This window comes from Prionailurus viverrinus, chromosome C1 (genome assembly GCF_022837055.1).
Source record: "Prionailurus viverrinus isolate Anna chromosome C1, UM_Priviv_1.0, whole genome shotgun sequence".
Classification (NCBI taxonomy): domain Eukaryota; kingdom Metazoa; phylum Chordata; class Mammalia; order Carnivora; family Felidae; genus Prionailurus; species Prionailurus viverrinus.
Window position 1 is genome coordinate 29,963,604 of NC_062568.1, and position 16,309 is coordinate 29,979,912.

The following is a 16,309-nucleotide window of genomic DNA, read 5'->3' on the forward strand; positions in this document are numbered from 1 at the left end:
ACACCATGGAGATTGGCAAACGTTATAAACCATGTATTTTTCAGGCAAGCTGGTTATTACAACCAAACCTTTGGCTTTGGGGATCCAATCCTGAGAGTTTTGGGGTGGATGATTTTAGGAGTCAGCAGATTTCTGAAGAACAAAGCATGAGCATTTTCTTCAGTTGTTCCATGGTAATGAGAACCCTACCATGTTTTAAAATCATGATGCTGTAGATATTCAGTATAATCCAAATGAAAAGAAGAATTTTTGATTCTAAGCTTTCTTATATTTTTGGTGCAAATTTGCATCCTAAAACATAATAATGCAGTGACCCAAACCACAGAGAATAACCAAAAGATACTAAAATTATCCTTGATAATTGGGTGCCAACCTACATTTTGCTCTGGTTTGAAAATTTTAAGGTCAATCATGTATTCTTTCATTTTCTAAGAACAACATAGGATTAAGACACATGGATAGACTAAGGTATAAATGTTGAAGGATCATCTTTAGGAATCTAAAAAAGATCAAAAGAAGGAAGATAATTAATAAAATGCTGTTATATAAAAAACTTGTAATTCAGAAGAAAAAATTTAAGGTTTCTTTTTTTAATTTATTTTTGAGACAGAGAGAGAGAGAGAGAGCGTATGCACAATTGGGAGGGGGGCAGAGGAAGAGGGGGGGACAGAGGTCTGCACTGGCAGCAGAGAGCCCAATGCAGGGCTCAAACTCATGAACCATGAGATCACGACCTGAGCCAAAGTCAGATGCTCAACTGACTGAGCCATCCAGGTACCACAGAAGAAGAAGAATTGTTTTGTTTTGTTTTGTTTTGTTTTGTTTTGTTTTTTAAAGAACAAGTCAGGGGCACCTGGGTGGCTCAGTCAGTTGAGTATCTGACTCTTGATTTCTGCTCAGGTCATGATCTTATGATTGTGAGATCAAGCCCCATGCCAGGCTCTGCACTGGGCGTGGAGCCTGATTGGCATTTTATTTTTCTCTCTCTTTCCCTCTCCTGCTTTCTCTCTCTCTCTCTTTCAAGATAAATAAATAAACTTTAAAAAAAAGAACAAGTTTATGTCCATTTTATTATCAAAATTATATAGTTTTCTTGTTTCTTTCAATCCTTGAGACATAAATCTTTTTATCCTTATATACTTCTTATGTTTGGGATAAGATATGTCTTATTCAGAAGCCCTGTAGTTGCAATCTAATTTTATACTAGAGCCTCATTTAGGGTTGCAGTAAGAATTTCCATATAGGAATAGTCCCTGAGGATAGTTCTAGACATATTTCAACAGATGGAAAATGAAACTGTCATTAGTGTGTCATTACAAGGCATATCAAAGAGTGCCAAGTGACTTGATATTTTAAGTTAAATTATTTTTATTAGTTTGCTTAACAAATACTTTCTGAATAACTGACCAGATCAGATGTCCATTTAACCTAATTTGGTTATTAAGGTAATTAAAATACCGTATCAACTTCTTTTTGATAAAATGTTTCAAGAAATAAGCTACCATGTCCATTTGCTACTAGCACTGGCTCAATTGAGTCTGATTTTCTTTGAGGTCTAAAACAAGCCATCATTTGAAGAGGTTCACTCACTCTGCAGTTGCTTTGGAGCATATAGGTAGTAGCAGGTGAAGGCAGAGTGAGAATTTTTATTGGAAAACATGAACCTGCCCTGTGCTTTTGTCATGTTTACCAAATCTATACTAAGAACCTGGAAGTCCATGAAAGTGGTGATTACAACAGGGACCTCTCCTCACCACCCTTACCATGTCAGTAAATTGATCCACACAAGTTATCCTAACCAACTCAGGAGTTGCTGGGTCACTCAAGGTGAAGGTCTTGGTCAGCCCCCTTTCTTTATGGGCAGCAGTGACTGCATTCATATATGGTCAACAACACGGAGGGTTCCAATACATTCCAGCCTCACCCAAACCCTGAAAGGAGGGCAAAAGGCTGTCAGAAATGTCTGGTTCTCCTAGGACTAATTTGTGTACATCCCCCCCCCCCCCCCCACACACACACTCTCTCTCTTTCTCCATCTCTCAATTCACCTCTTCTGGCTTTATAATCCTCGGAGTAGAGTATGTCTGAGTTGCCAGAACTGAATTACCCTCACGCTGATTTGTGTATGGGGTCCTCCTCAAAGTAGCTCATGAAAATATCCCAGGACATCAGGATAGTGGGACAGCTAAAACCTCTGTTCCTCTGCCCAGGTAATGTCCTAAAGACCAAAGCCCTTGGTGCCCTCTAGAATATTCCAACTTGGGCTCCAGACCATTTATGTTTAACTCAAAACCCAAGTAAAATAACCACAATCTTTATGGCTAAGCCTGAAAGACTGAAGTGCTTGCCTCTGAAGTGTGAACTGTTGAAGTCCGCATGTGTGCTAACTTCCTTGGTGTGTGTTAGATGTTTCTGAATTAACCATGTGGTAACATTATATTTTGAATGATTCACCAAAGCTTCTTTGTACTTTTTTTTTTTCTTTCTTTCTTCAAAGTAGTGTGGTCTGTGGTTTGTGTCCAGGCCCTTAGTAAGAGATGAGACAAAGGGTTCCAAGCAGATAAAGCCTATCTCAGGCTTTGGTTTTTACTCTGAAGCAAATGTAGAGGGAAAGGAATTGCTGGTAGAAGTAAGGAGGAGGGGGTGAGAGCAGAAAGGTCTTGTGTCCTATTTGGAGCAAACTGGTAGGGAGGTGGCTACACTCTAAAAGGCAGAATTGCACCCTATGTTAGGATGGTCTTTAGAGGTTCTCCCAGTACAGAAGAATAGATAGAGGCCCTTCAGACAGGAACTCTTGCCTTCCTCCCAATCTTGACCTACATTCAAAAAAGAGAGGCAATTTCCTAGAAAACCTAAGGTTCATCTGCCATCTTTCTGGCTAGATGTGGGCTCAAAACAGAACTTAAGTTGGGGAAGTTGTGTTTTTTGTGCACTTGCATTCAAGAGCTCTCACCATAGGTCTTTATGGGTCAGTTGAAGCCCATATGGTCCAGGGAATGTAGAGTCAATACCTCTTGTATTAGCAGCTATTAATAGCTCAGAGCAAATAGTGAGACACTTGTTTGAAAGCTGATTTGGGGAGAGTGTGGAAAGAGGCAGATAAACAAGAAAAAATTGAGTCTGGAGGACATGTGAGAAGGGTGAAGAAAAGAAAGTTCTGGGTGGGTGAAATTTGCCGACCATTTCAGTTTTATCTTGTGGTGGCCCTTAGCCTAATGACCCATGATGCTTGGTTCTTCCTTGACCTTTCTTGTTTGATTACATTTGTTTCATGATCTCAAGACTGAGCACCACTCTGCCATGAATTGGCTTTTCTTTTCCCTTCTCCTTGTCAATTCAAGGGAATAAGCAAATTCAGGGAGCTGTTTCATTATTTCTTGAAAGAGTAGGTTGTTATAGACTGAACTATGCTCTCTCTCAAAATTCATATCCTCAAGTCCTAACCCCTAGTACCTATGAATGTGACCATATTTGGAGATAAGGTCTTTAAATAGGGGTCTTTAAGGTGTGCCCAAATCCAATATCACTAGTGTCTTTATAAGGAAAGGAAATTAGGACACACAGAGAGAGACATCAGACATATGCACACAGAGGGGATGACTATGGGAGGGCACAGTGAGCTGGCTGTCTGCAAGCCAAAGAGAGGCCCGAGAAGAAATCAAACCTTGATCTCAGACTTCTAGTCTCCAGAACTGAGAAAATATATCTCTGTTGCTAAAGTCACCCAGTGTGTGGTAGTTTGTTATGGTAGCTCTACAAACTCACATAGAGGTCTTGATTTCTTACCTTGGTTGGTTAAATGACAGTGGGATTTCAGAAGTGCACCAAAGTGACACAGAGCTCTTCTGGTATATCAGTGACAGTAGGGATTTTGTAGTCATCTGGACTCTGAGAATAAAGCACACCTTCTGGGAAATATTTCAGTTCTTCTATGGTATATGATCTCATGGCTTGGATAAATTCTCTTTCAATCTATAAGCAAAAATTTCACAGTTTATAAGTATATGATACTGATTGAATATATATTTCAATGTGACTGAAAATGGAGCTCCAAACCATAGTGAGTCATTCTTGACAGCCTAGCGTGGATTTTATGAAGGGTTCTTCAGGGTCTAGTGTTTGCCATCCTGCCTGGCCTCATCCCTAGTTCTTGCCCAGGTGCCCCACACTCCAGGTACCCGACACTTGTCAAGTTCCAGGTAATTATCAAGCCTACTAGATTTCACTCAGATCACCAAGTCTTTGGTTTTTTTTGTTTTTGTTTTTAATGTTTATTTATTTTTGAGAGAGAGAGTGAGAGACAGAGCATGAGCAGGGGAGGGGCAGAGAGACACAGAATCCAAAGCAGGCTCCAGGCTCTGAGCTGCCAGCACAGAGTCCAACATGGACCTTGGGTTCACAAACCGTGAGATTATGACTTGAGCTGAAGTCAGATGCTTAACTGACTGGGCCACCCAGGCGCCTCCAGAGCTCCAAGTCTTTGTAAATGCAGTTTCTCCTGACTCTCTTCACTGCTCCTTACCTCAGCTTGTCTTCCTGGAGAACTGCTTTTCATCCTCCAAGTTCCTGCCTATTTGGAGCGTGTAGATCCTCCTACCACTTCCTGGTTGGATTTAGGAAGCACTTCCTTGAGGCTCACTGAGTCTTGAACACATTCCCCCATCATGGTGGCTCTCAGAGGGCATTTTCCTTGTTCACCTCTCTCCTCTTGCTCTCTCTCACATTTATAAACATTCTGAGGCCTTGACTTTCTTGTATTCTGTTATTAGCATGTGGCCTGGTACATAGATTCTTAATAAATATCTGTTGAATTAGATGAGAATTAGCTAACATTAAAGGAACATGAACTAGAAAAATGGAACACTATTAAGTTATAATATACGGATTCTTCTCTTTATAAAATACTATGAAGAGTAGATAAATGTTAAACAAGACGTGATGAAAAAATCTTTTATCAAATTAAATATTTTTTATTAAAAGCCATTTTGAGTTCTATTTACAAACTGTTATGCTCTAAGGGGTGTCTGCCTGGAGGTTAAAAAATTGAAGGAGAGTTACTGTTTGCATTTTATTGAAATGTAAAATTAAGGAATAAGGCACACAAATTTAAAAACTGTATTTGGATATTTCCAAATGTTTGTCCCTAAAGGAAAATATCAAAGTCCAGGAGATGCAGTCTAACACACTTCTAGTTTTCTTTCCTTTTCCAATGGGACAAATGTAGGGTTTTTCTGTCATGACATCTCCCTTTCTGCCTTTGCTTAAACAATAAAGAGGCAAGAATGAGCTGAGAGGAGGTAGAAGAAAGGGAAGGGAGGTACAAGAAAGGGAAAGGCGATGACTGGATGAGCCATGTGAGGGTCTCAAACTTTAAAGCCTTCGGATGAATTTCAGGTGTAGGTTAAATGTGCAGATTCTGTCTCAGCCAGTTAGGATGGAACAAGTATAATTCCTGCACAGGAATGTTTCCCATAAACACTTTTAAGTACTTCTATTGCAGGGTCTGAGGACCACATTTTGAGAAGCACAGAGGGATCAATAAAACTATTAGACCTTATAAAGCCCAATGGCCAATCCAGGTAAGCAAGTCTCTCAGGACTTTAGGATGCTGGGAAGCTGTTGGCAGATGAAAGCACCACGTGTCTGTCAAGTGCGACACCAAGCTGCTCAACCTCTCCAGCATGCTGCTCGAGTGAACACTGTGGGCTGGCTGCCTTGCCTCACCTTGGGGCAGTTGGCAGGTCTAGGGTGGGCTGATGTGGCTGGTCCACTGGCCCCACTTTCAGTAGCAAGGCTAGAAAAAAACAAAGCTCCATTAGTAGCTGGAAAGGTTTTAACTCAAAGTTTAAAAAGACTTGGGTGCAGTGGGGAGCCTGGGTGGCTTAGTCTGTTAAGCACATGGCTTTGGCTCGGGTCATGATCTCATGGTCCATGAGCTTGAGCCCCACGTCAGGCTCTGTGTTGACAGCTTGGAGACTGGAGCCTGCTTCGGATTCTGTGTCTCCATCTCTCTCTTTGCCCCTCCCAGCTCATGCTCTGTCTCTCTGTCTCAAAAATAAACAAACATTAAAAAAAAGACTTTGGGTGCATTAATTTTATTATTTATGAGATCAAAATCAGAGTTAAATTAGGAAGCAAAAAAATTGTGCTTAAGCATTTCTTTTTCGTTTATATTTCCCTAAATTGCACAGTCTGTATAAATTTAATTTAATATGAATACTAATGTAACTTTATTAATATGTACTTATATAGTGTTTCCTAAGTATGAACATATTAATATTCATGAAGAAAAATTAGAAGGCACAGAGAGTTATAAAGGAGGAGAAGTCACACATACTCCTGCCATACAAAGACAATGATTAACTTTTTTTTTGAATTTTCTTCCAATATTTTATCTATTTGTGTGTGTATGTAATATAATCTACATTGTAGAATACTTGCACCTGGTATAAACAATATTTGGAGGACTCTTGGAAATAATATTCTGAATGGAACTGACCAGAAGTTCCTATGGTCATGGGGTGGTCTTGGTATCACACACCTGTCCAATGCCCAGGGCTGGGTTCATGCTGAAAGCAGCATCCATGTCAATGTCAGTCCTAAGGAGCTATTCCAAGAGACAATGTATAATGGAAAAATATTATTTATTTAAAATAGATCTTTACTAAAATTATATATGTGTTCCTGGTTCTTCCACTGGGAGGATCAAGTTGATTATTATGTACACATAGAAAACATGTCAACGTTTGTGTTTATACTATCCAGATGGTGAACACAAATGTTGCTCTTTACCTTATGAGCCCCAGTCAGACAGTCGGCTTCAACATCAGAACAGGATGCTCCATAAACAGAATGTGGATAGGCATCACCTTCCTCCTTCTCCCAGTCCATATCTGTGTGGTAGCCTCTGAGAAGAGAAATCAGCAGTGAAAAGAAAAGGCCCTTTGCCCATGAGTGGTCTCATTGCTCCCTGGATTGTGGGGCCTGGAGATGGACAGAGCACCTACCCCATGGTTGAAGGCCTCCCTCCCCTTCTTTGGCAAGGGGGACGTGTGACCAGAGTTCTAAGAGTAGCACCGCAGACACAGGGTGAAGGTCCATCGGTGTATGACCCCTCCCCTCCAGCATATGGTTACTGGAACTGGTCAGAGTGTGTGTAGATAGCTATGGCGTCCCTCCTGGTCAGCAAACAGCTGTGGCCCCAAGGAGTCCCTGGGCCTCCCTGCCATGACCCATGACTAAGGTTAACAGTGGGCATAGCAGAGCTCCTGTGCTCTCTGGGCATCTGTTCAGGTTTATGAGTGAGCACCATCTCTGCCCAGGTGTAATCTAAACCAAAGTAAAAATGTCTTTTACTTGAAATATCCAGTAGTCAAGAGATTGATGGATTCTTCTAAGCCTTTTGCAATCTGGAAGACATGATTAGTTATGAAGAAATACAAGCTTAGGGAAAATAATGAAAAATACCTTGAATGCTGGGCTTGCCTCCTCTTGTTTAGAACAAGCTTCCTACCCACATTTACTTATGCCTTTTATAAGCCATAGGTCATGCTTTTCAAGAGAGATGCTTAAGGGCAGCTGCTGTGCTCTGAGGCCCTCTATTTTTTTAGGTTGCACAGTATAAAGTTTGTTATTTTAAAACCCTTTTTAGCTTTTTAAATTAAGGAGGGGGCTAGACCACATTCATGTACTTTTTACAGAAGTATCTACACAGATAAGTATATATACACACACATGTTTATATGTGTATGTGTGTGTGCATATAGATGTATGTACTTTTACTCTGCTTTTTCTCCCCCAAATTATTTGGCTGGGTGTCTCAGTATATTGTGTCAGCTTTCCTACTGGAGTAACCTGAGTAGGGCTGGAAATAATAATACTAATTGTAAAAATAATAATAATTATTATTAAAAATAGAGTAATCCTTTTTAAAAAATATTTTTATTTATTTTTGGAGAGAGAGAGAGCATGAGCAGGGGAGGGGCAGAGAGAGACGGAGACACAGAATCTGAAGCAGGCTCCAGGCTCTGAGCGGTCAGCACACAGCCCAACACGGGACTCAAACCCATGAACCATAAGATCATGACCTGAGCTGAAGCTGGATGCTTAACTAACTGAGCCACCTAAGTGCCCCCAAAATAGAGTAATCCTTTCATAGTAGGACTGCTATTATCTCTGCTGCTCTGGGGAGAAAACCAAGGTCCTGAGGCATTGTAGGGGAAACTTGTCAACTAAAGCTAGTAGTGACAGATCAGGGACAGCAACCCTAAGTTGTGTTTTACTTTACAGCCCCTGCTGTTATCATGTTCTGAAATAAACTCAAGTTTCCATGAATACAGACATTGGTTTTGCTCTTTGGAAAGGCAGAAGTAAATGTTAATAAATGCTTTGTTTCTTGAATGGGCACCACTGATCAGCCCATGCACTGAGGGCCATCACCCATCTGCATGTATCTGTCTTTTCCTGGCAAGGATAATAAAGAGAACATTCACTCACTCCTCCCATCTTCCTGCAGGTTTTTTCCTGATGATTGGCTAAAGACGGGCCATAAGAATTTGGCAGGCATTCTAAAAGTAAATATTTGAAATGACATCAGAAAAAGAAGGCACAGGAAACAGCAAAATGTTAAATATTTAAATCAATTCTAATGTAGTCTCTCAGTTTTGTGAACCTGCTTCCCAATCCTCTAGGCAGGGTTTCTTAAAGTTGAGTAATGTATGGAACCCCTTTGAGGAAACAAATATGCCTGTGGATCTCACAGTGTTGATGTCAATTATTTTTATTATAATGTTGTTTTAATATATGCTAACATAAAGCTAGGTAGCGTCTCCTTAGAGTTATAGCTCTTTTATACCTCCAAAGCAAAAATAAAATGATGAAGCAGAAAAACCAATCTTTATACCAATAAAATTCAAATAACAACATTAATTTAGTTGGTTGATGATGTTGTTTCTCTGAAGCTAAATGCTGCTTGGAATGTGGAAAAAGCCTTTATTGCTCTAGCCCACATATGTTGAAGTTAAGTGTGCCTACTGTGTGCCAGTCAACAGATCAATTTCCTGTCCATCCTTCTTCTTTAAAGTGCCACTAAATTTTCATCTATGCTTTATACCTGGCCATCATCTGCTCTTCACTGGGCAAGAAAAAAACACCAACTACCTATGAAGCCCATCTCTGCTCTTTTTTTTTTTTTTTAATTTTAAATGTTTTTTTATTTTTGGGAGAGAGAGAGACAGACAGAATGTGAGCAGGGAAGAGGCAGAGAGAGAGGGAAACACAGAATCTGAACTAGCCTCCAGGCTCTGAGCCATCAGCACAGACCCCGGGGCAGGGCTGGAACCCATGAACCGCGAGATCATGACCCAAGCCAAAGTCAGATGCCTAACTGAGCCACCCAGGTGCCCCTCTGCCCTTTTCTTGTTGCCGTGACACAAAAGATAGTTCTTGGTCCCAAATGTGGGCAAAGAGATCTCATGGCAATACCCCACTTATAAAGTGGTCATTCTGATGATGTAAAATATACTTTAAAAAATTTTTGAACATTACTAGTGAAATGAAAATAAGGAGGATTGAGGTGAAATCTCGGGCCCTTGAGATTATACCTGCTGACCCCTGATATCAGTGGGCCCCAAGTTGGCTTCCACCCTTACTTCAAATACAAATCTGTTCATGTCTGCCCTTACTTATTCATCTTAGCCTCAGAACACCTCTCATGTTCCCTCTTAGTTTCTGTTCCTTCTTTTCTATTATCCACTCTTTGGGAAATGGTTTCTGACTTCTCATGTGTTAGGGAGATCCTTGTTTTTATAAATCTATCTTTATGGTTCATTCATCTTTCAATCACTGACCTTATTACAAATGGGTGCCTTCTAAAAGAGGGCCACATCCAAGGCAAACCAAAGTTACAGGGTTTCTGCCTGCTCAAATATCAGGTATTTGTCTCCTTATTGTGTCCTGACCTCATACTCCTACGCATAACTTTACAGTCAGCAGTCTGATAGTCTCCTAAGATAAGTGTCCCCTATTTAAGAGAGTGAGATATTGCAGAGAACAGTTTCATTCTTTTGTGACCTCCTGAATTCCTTTCTTTGTATGGAGAATTCTCTCACCTTATATTCCTTGGTAGGGTCACCTTCCTCTATTAAAGCTCTAAATGCCAGATACAAATTTTTCCAGCTTTTTTTTTTTTTGCATTATAGAACATTTCAAAATACATAAAAGTACAGAGAATAGTGTACTAGCTCCCCTTATCCAGCTTAAACAATAAACATTTATACCCCAACCTCACCCCTCTGCTATTTTTCTTACCTCTTCTACTTTGCTCCCTTCTGCTCTCTCTGCTCCAGTTTCCCTGACCTGTTGTGGCTTCTCGAGCACAGTAAGATCTTTCTGCCTACAAATACCTGCATGGCTTCTTTCCTTGCTGCATTCAGGACCAGGCTCAAGCACTTATTCATTGTCTGCTATGAGGTCAAGCTCTCTGTGTTTCACTCACTGCTATTCCCTAAGTGTTTGTAGCAGGACCTAGCATATGACAGGTCCTCAGTAAATGTTTAAGTCACTGTGGGATCAATAAAAGAGGTCACACAAATTTACGACTTTTCTTATGATGATTCTTCATTATAAAATATCAGAATATTTCTAAAAATATGTTGTTTCCTCTTTGTGTGTGTGTGTGTGTGTGTGTGTGTGTGTGTGTCCCTGCTTTATCAGTGCTTGAGATTATGCCTCATCATGTATTGGGTGTCTCTCTGGCACCTGGGCCTGCAAGGTAACTAGAGTCTGGATAAAAGATGAAAGATAGACTCAGTCACCTACATGTTTTAACCAAATTAGAACTTCGCAGAGTGTTTCTCTTGGGTGCTAATTCTATAGTATATTAAGAGGGGTTTTATTAATTAAAATGTTTTCATGGTTAAGTAAGCTTGGCAAAAACAGTGAAACAAAGTTAAAGAGGTTTCTTTACTGTGGGGCTTGTCAGAGCCTTTATTATGCCAATATGCATCATAAGCCTCTACAAGTGGGATGTAGTATGTAATATTTTCCAAACTTCTTGGCTATAGAATCCTTTTTTTCCCCCACTGAGAACGTCATGGGATCACTGTTCCAAGGAACATACTTTGGGAATCCATGGTTCACATGATATATGGGCATATTCAACAGGCTGAAATTTTCTCTTTTCATCTAGGTGTTTGTCTTTGTGGGTGACTAATGGTTAATCAGTGGTTTTCTGGACATTGGAGGGTGGGGAGGAGAGAGGTGGTGGTGGCGGCTTTGTTGCATGATCTTTGTAAGCCATCCAATGATTCTATGAGATGGGTGGTATTTGGGTGAAGTTTTGCAGAGAGGAAACTGATCCTTAGAGAGGTTAAAAGACAGGCCAAGCCCTACCTGGAATTAGGATGTCTTATTAGTGATGGGATTACTCTGTACTTCTCTGGTGTGCTGGGGTGAGAGCAGGGAGGGACACTCTCACCTAAGACAAAAGGAGGTTGCTGAAGGTACAGCAGAACATTAATTATGAAAAACAGCCCAGGACATCAGAAAAAGCACCAAATGGGAGCCTAAGAAAACTGGACTTGGAGTCTTGGTTCTGTAGGTAATTAGCTAAGTGATCTGGAACCAGCCACATGATTTCTCTTGGACTCAGTTTCATCTTCCATAAAAGAAGGGTGGGGACAAGGTCGACGTCACTGTGAAGATAGGATTGGGCACCATGCTGGTGCTTGCTTCAGACAGATGTATCTATGACTGGGGGATGTCTAGTTCTTGACCAGCCACCTGCCAGAGGTAGAAGAAAAGTATTGTTTATTTCATTGGTTTTAAGTCCCCTCCCCCCCCATTAAAAACCTTTAATTCCTTTTTGAACTGAATATAAAACCTGAGTATCCTATTGGGACAAGCATTTAAGATAGCATCTTGGGTTTTATATGCAGGTTATGAGTTTGAAGATTTTAAATGGCACTGTAAAAGATATGCTGCTTTTCAGGGACATGTGGCCAACCAAAGAATCTTTTTGTACTTTTATACCACTTTCATAGGAACCATGTGGCACTACGGTCGCTCTGGGACATCTTGCTTAGTATGACACACGCAGGCAAGGTTGAGGTCCTGATCTTACTGTTTCACTTTCATCTTCTTGTGACTTACAGACAATTTAGCAGACTATGTTTCTTTTGTGGGACATTTTGCAGGCATAAGGATTTTGTTGTAAAGAAGCAGTATATGTTCAAAGAAGGTCCTGTGGATTTTTGTAATTCCCGATTCTGAGCACACTATTAAATAATATTTTTTTTAAAGAAAGTATTTTCTCCCTATTTCTCATTTGGGAGACAAGCTTTGTCTCTCCACTCCCTGCCACCCCACCAATGGCTCCCACATTTTTTATTCAATATTCAACAAATTCTTATTTAAAAGAAAAAAAGAAGGGGAAATTTCCTACTGCAAATAATATCTTACTCTTTAAACAGTATTAGAAATATTTCTTTGAATTAGTACATGGAGGCCAGTCATGTGGAATTCTTAAGTAGAATGTGAATTCTACAAACATAATCTCTCATCCTATTAAACACATACATTTCGAACTGAAGATCTGAATTAACATAGCATTCCTTTGAGCAGGTGCCATAAAGCTGGAAAGTATTCTTTCTTTGAAAACTGGCATCACATTTTTCAGAAGACCTTTTGTATGCAGAAAGAATATATCACATATTTCCTCAATTCTAACACCCAGTCCTTCGCTTTGCAGTTCCGCATTGCTGAAATCAAGATGAGTCTTATAATTGATCTGTGCATTTAGAATGATGGTATTTCTCCTGCTCAACAAAGAACACAGTTGCTAGGCTGACAGTAAGGTGCTACACTTTTCTATAGTGGAGAGGATGGGCACTAATCTTACCTGAATCATTTTGGTATGATGGCCTTGTCCCATTTCACAGCCACCATGAGTCACCAGGACAGAGTCATCAGAACAGATGTGGATTAGAGTGGCAGCCTGGGGGAAATAACTGCACCAGTTTGGAAACTGATATGGCCAAATGTTGCTGAGAGTTTAGCTGAGGTTGCCAGATTAACAGTTTTGCTTTATTGACCCAATGTATCACTGTTCATACTGGAAAAGAAAGCCATTATAGGTGGCAACAGACAACCCTTTTCAATAACTCCCACACTTAAAAACCATAAATGTTGATGTATGAATGGTGGCTCATCTCCCCTCCAACCAGTCTCCTGCATACTGGAGGCCTTGTGTAATTAATTTAGGCCTCTGCAAAGACCCAACTTGCACAATAGTCTATTATTCTTCCCTTGTAGGACATGAAAATTAATTTTAGAGCAAATAGAACCTGTATAAGTAATTTCCAGGCACAAATTGTCTTGGATACTAGAGGAGTTGGAAGATATTGAGATGTTTTAATGGTTTCCAAATGCTGCTGACCCTCAGGATCAGGGTAGGGAAAAAGTATGGGTCCCATTCTGGAAATTCCAACTCAGTAGAAGATTGGAGGAAGGGCCTAAGTATCCATTTTTTAAGCTCCCAGGTGATTTTGATGCTTGGTCAGATTTGGGATCCATTGATTTAGTCAAAATTCTTCACTTTGCACATGGGGCAATAGAAGCCTAGGGAGGAGGAGAATGGCCAGACTCACATGCCTAGTTTGTAATAGAGTCAAGACTGGAACCCATAACTCTTAGCTTGAGTCCAGTGTTCTCCACACCTATGCCAGGCTGGCTCCTTCAAACTAGCAGCTGTTGTCTTTCTCTGGGGCTGGCTGCTCTAGTGGAAGAATCCATAGTCTAGGGACTAGCCATAGGAGGGAGGAGGCTGGACTATGTTGCTGTATTGGGTGGTTCTGCAAGTCACTGTAATTTTTCTTTACAGAAATCCCTCTCATATGCTGGTGCACATGGCCCAGCATCCTGCATGGGCTTCCTTGGGACCTCTACCCCCGGTGTTGATGCCTGTGTCCCTGCTACGAAGCATAGAAAATATCAACTAATTTACCTATGCTATTTCCTGAGTCTGCAACTGTATTCTCAGAACTGTCAAATTCTCTCCAAGAACTTTTAAACTTTCTATTTTCACCTTATGGTAATTTAACAAGAGTAATGGATAACCAGATACCAGTGAGTATTGCCACATGCTTTCAGAGCCCATGTTAGATTTTATGGTGATGACTGTATAAGCACCAAGTAGGACTACTTTAATAATGGGGTATATTAGAGATGATAAGAGGGGGGACAGTGAGTCATCACACCATACAGAGGCATTTGGGATAAAGACTTCAAAATGCCTTGTGCAGCAGCAGCCAGAACTACCATCATTTTATGAGTGAGGATGTAGTTTTAAAGAAGCAACATCATCTACTACATTAAGTTAACATTACATTTATGATACTATTTTTAGGTAATTTCCAATGTTGTTTGTATTTCATAAGGGCCTAAGAGCTATAAGAAGTTTATTCCTTGTTTGAGTTTATACACAGATAAAAAATATTAAAATAAATAATTTAAGTGGTCATTGAGAATCTACAAAATTTTTTTTTCCTTTAAAGGGGGTCTGCATATTATTCTGACTTGAGAAACGCTACTTGGGGGAAACAGCACCTACTCCCAGAAGTGCAGCCTTCGCCTCCTGGCCTTCTCCTCTCTCCCTCTCATTTTGCTTTTTGCCTTGTTAGTGGACCCCAAGGGAGAGTGTGTACAGAAGATAACTAGGTAAGAGACAGCTTGGCCACACCTCATTCACACCATGAAGGAGGCCTCCCATCTTCCTTCCTTGGCATGGGTTGGTTAAGGGGACATTTCAGAGATCGATGGGGATGGAAGCAAAAAAATAGAAGAATCAGAAACAGAACCCTATGAAAAACTGTTAAAGATGAAACTAAAGAGAAGGCACAGCAGTCACTGAGCTTTAATATAGTAACTTCAAATTCCTGTGTGAATGGGGCAGGTCTGTCTGTTCTCTTGTGTTTCTTCAAATGACCCCACTGCTGCCACTAAGAATTTAGGAAGGACAGAAAGAGATCCTCTTATTTTCCCCAATTCTCTCATGGATTTGAAATTAGACCTCAAACCCCAATACTCATGTCTAGGGCTCTGCTCTAGGTCAGACCCCTTGAGCTGGACTTTATCTGCTCATCATTTTCGAGTCCCTGGTAGTGTGTTGCACCAGATCTACCCTGATACCTGTGGTCCCCAATGCTTGCCTAAATCCACTTTGTTTCCTGCTTTAGGAAACCTCCCCAGTTTCTTCTTTCTCCCCACAGGGGACCATCCCCAGTTGCATACAGTTGCCATTTTCAGACAGTCAGTCATGTGGAAAACTGTTTCTGGTGAGAAGACACCTCTCTCAACCTCACCTGGCTGTAGTTGGCCACAGGGACCCAGTGGTAAATTTTCTGGGGACCATGGCAAGTTTCCTCTTCTTCCAGTAGTTCTTTTTGTTAAATTCCTTCACAGTGCGTTCCCTACCATAGGATGAAGATTTCTCCAGACATTCTTTCCAACATCTTCACAAGGGCTCTGGATTAAATGTCTGCTTATAAATTGTTTTGCTAATCCTTTTATACATGTTCATTTCTTTAACCTGAGAGACAATAACATGGATTTTAAGGGTATATGCTTAGTCTATTACAAAGCATACATTTTTGTTATACACCTGATATGAAGAAAGTTTTTCTAAAAAATGGCTGTAAATATGCAAGTGCAAGTATACATGTATAAACATAACAATTATAACAATAATTATACTAACAGTAGAAACTACTGGTGAACACTTCATATGTTCCATATCTCAATTAACTTCACCATAATTCTGAGAAATAGCAGGTACCAACTATTATGAGCCCTGTCACAAGTTTTGTTAGTGGTGAGACAAAATTTTGACTCAAAATTATTCTACTCACACACACACAACATTTCAAGTTCAAATTAGCTCCACAAAATCTTGAACTGTGGTAGAATGTTTGCATAAATGGCAATCATTCCATTCTCTGTATTCATGCCTTTAGGTGGTTTCACCCTGACTCTGGGATTGGCCATATGACTTGCTTGGGCCAAAGGGACAATACGTATTAACACAGGCAAACACTTGAAAAGGGATTGTGCATTAGGGCTGGCCACATTCTTGCCACTCTTGGGAACTCTGTAACTACTACCATAAGAACTATTCTGGGTTAGTCTCCTGGAGGATGAAACTCTGAAGTTGACATGATCTTTCCCAGCTGAGATCTCTCCTAGACTAATCAGCCCAGTGATCACCAGACATGTAGGTAAAGCTGTCTTAGACCATAAAGCTGCAGTGGAGCTG

At 40.4% G+C, this 16,309-nt stretch overlaps 1 pseudogene; it reads right to left on the reverse strand.

The window, feature by feature from the left end:
- Positions 1-388: 388 nt before the first annotated feature.
- Positions 389-16,309, reverse strand: part of LOC125171585 (aldehyde oxidase 4-like) — a 236,979-nt pseudogene continuing 221,058 nt past the window's right edge.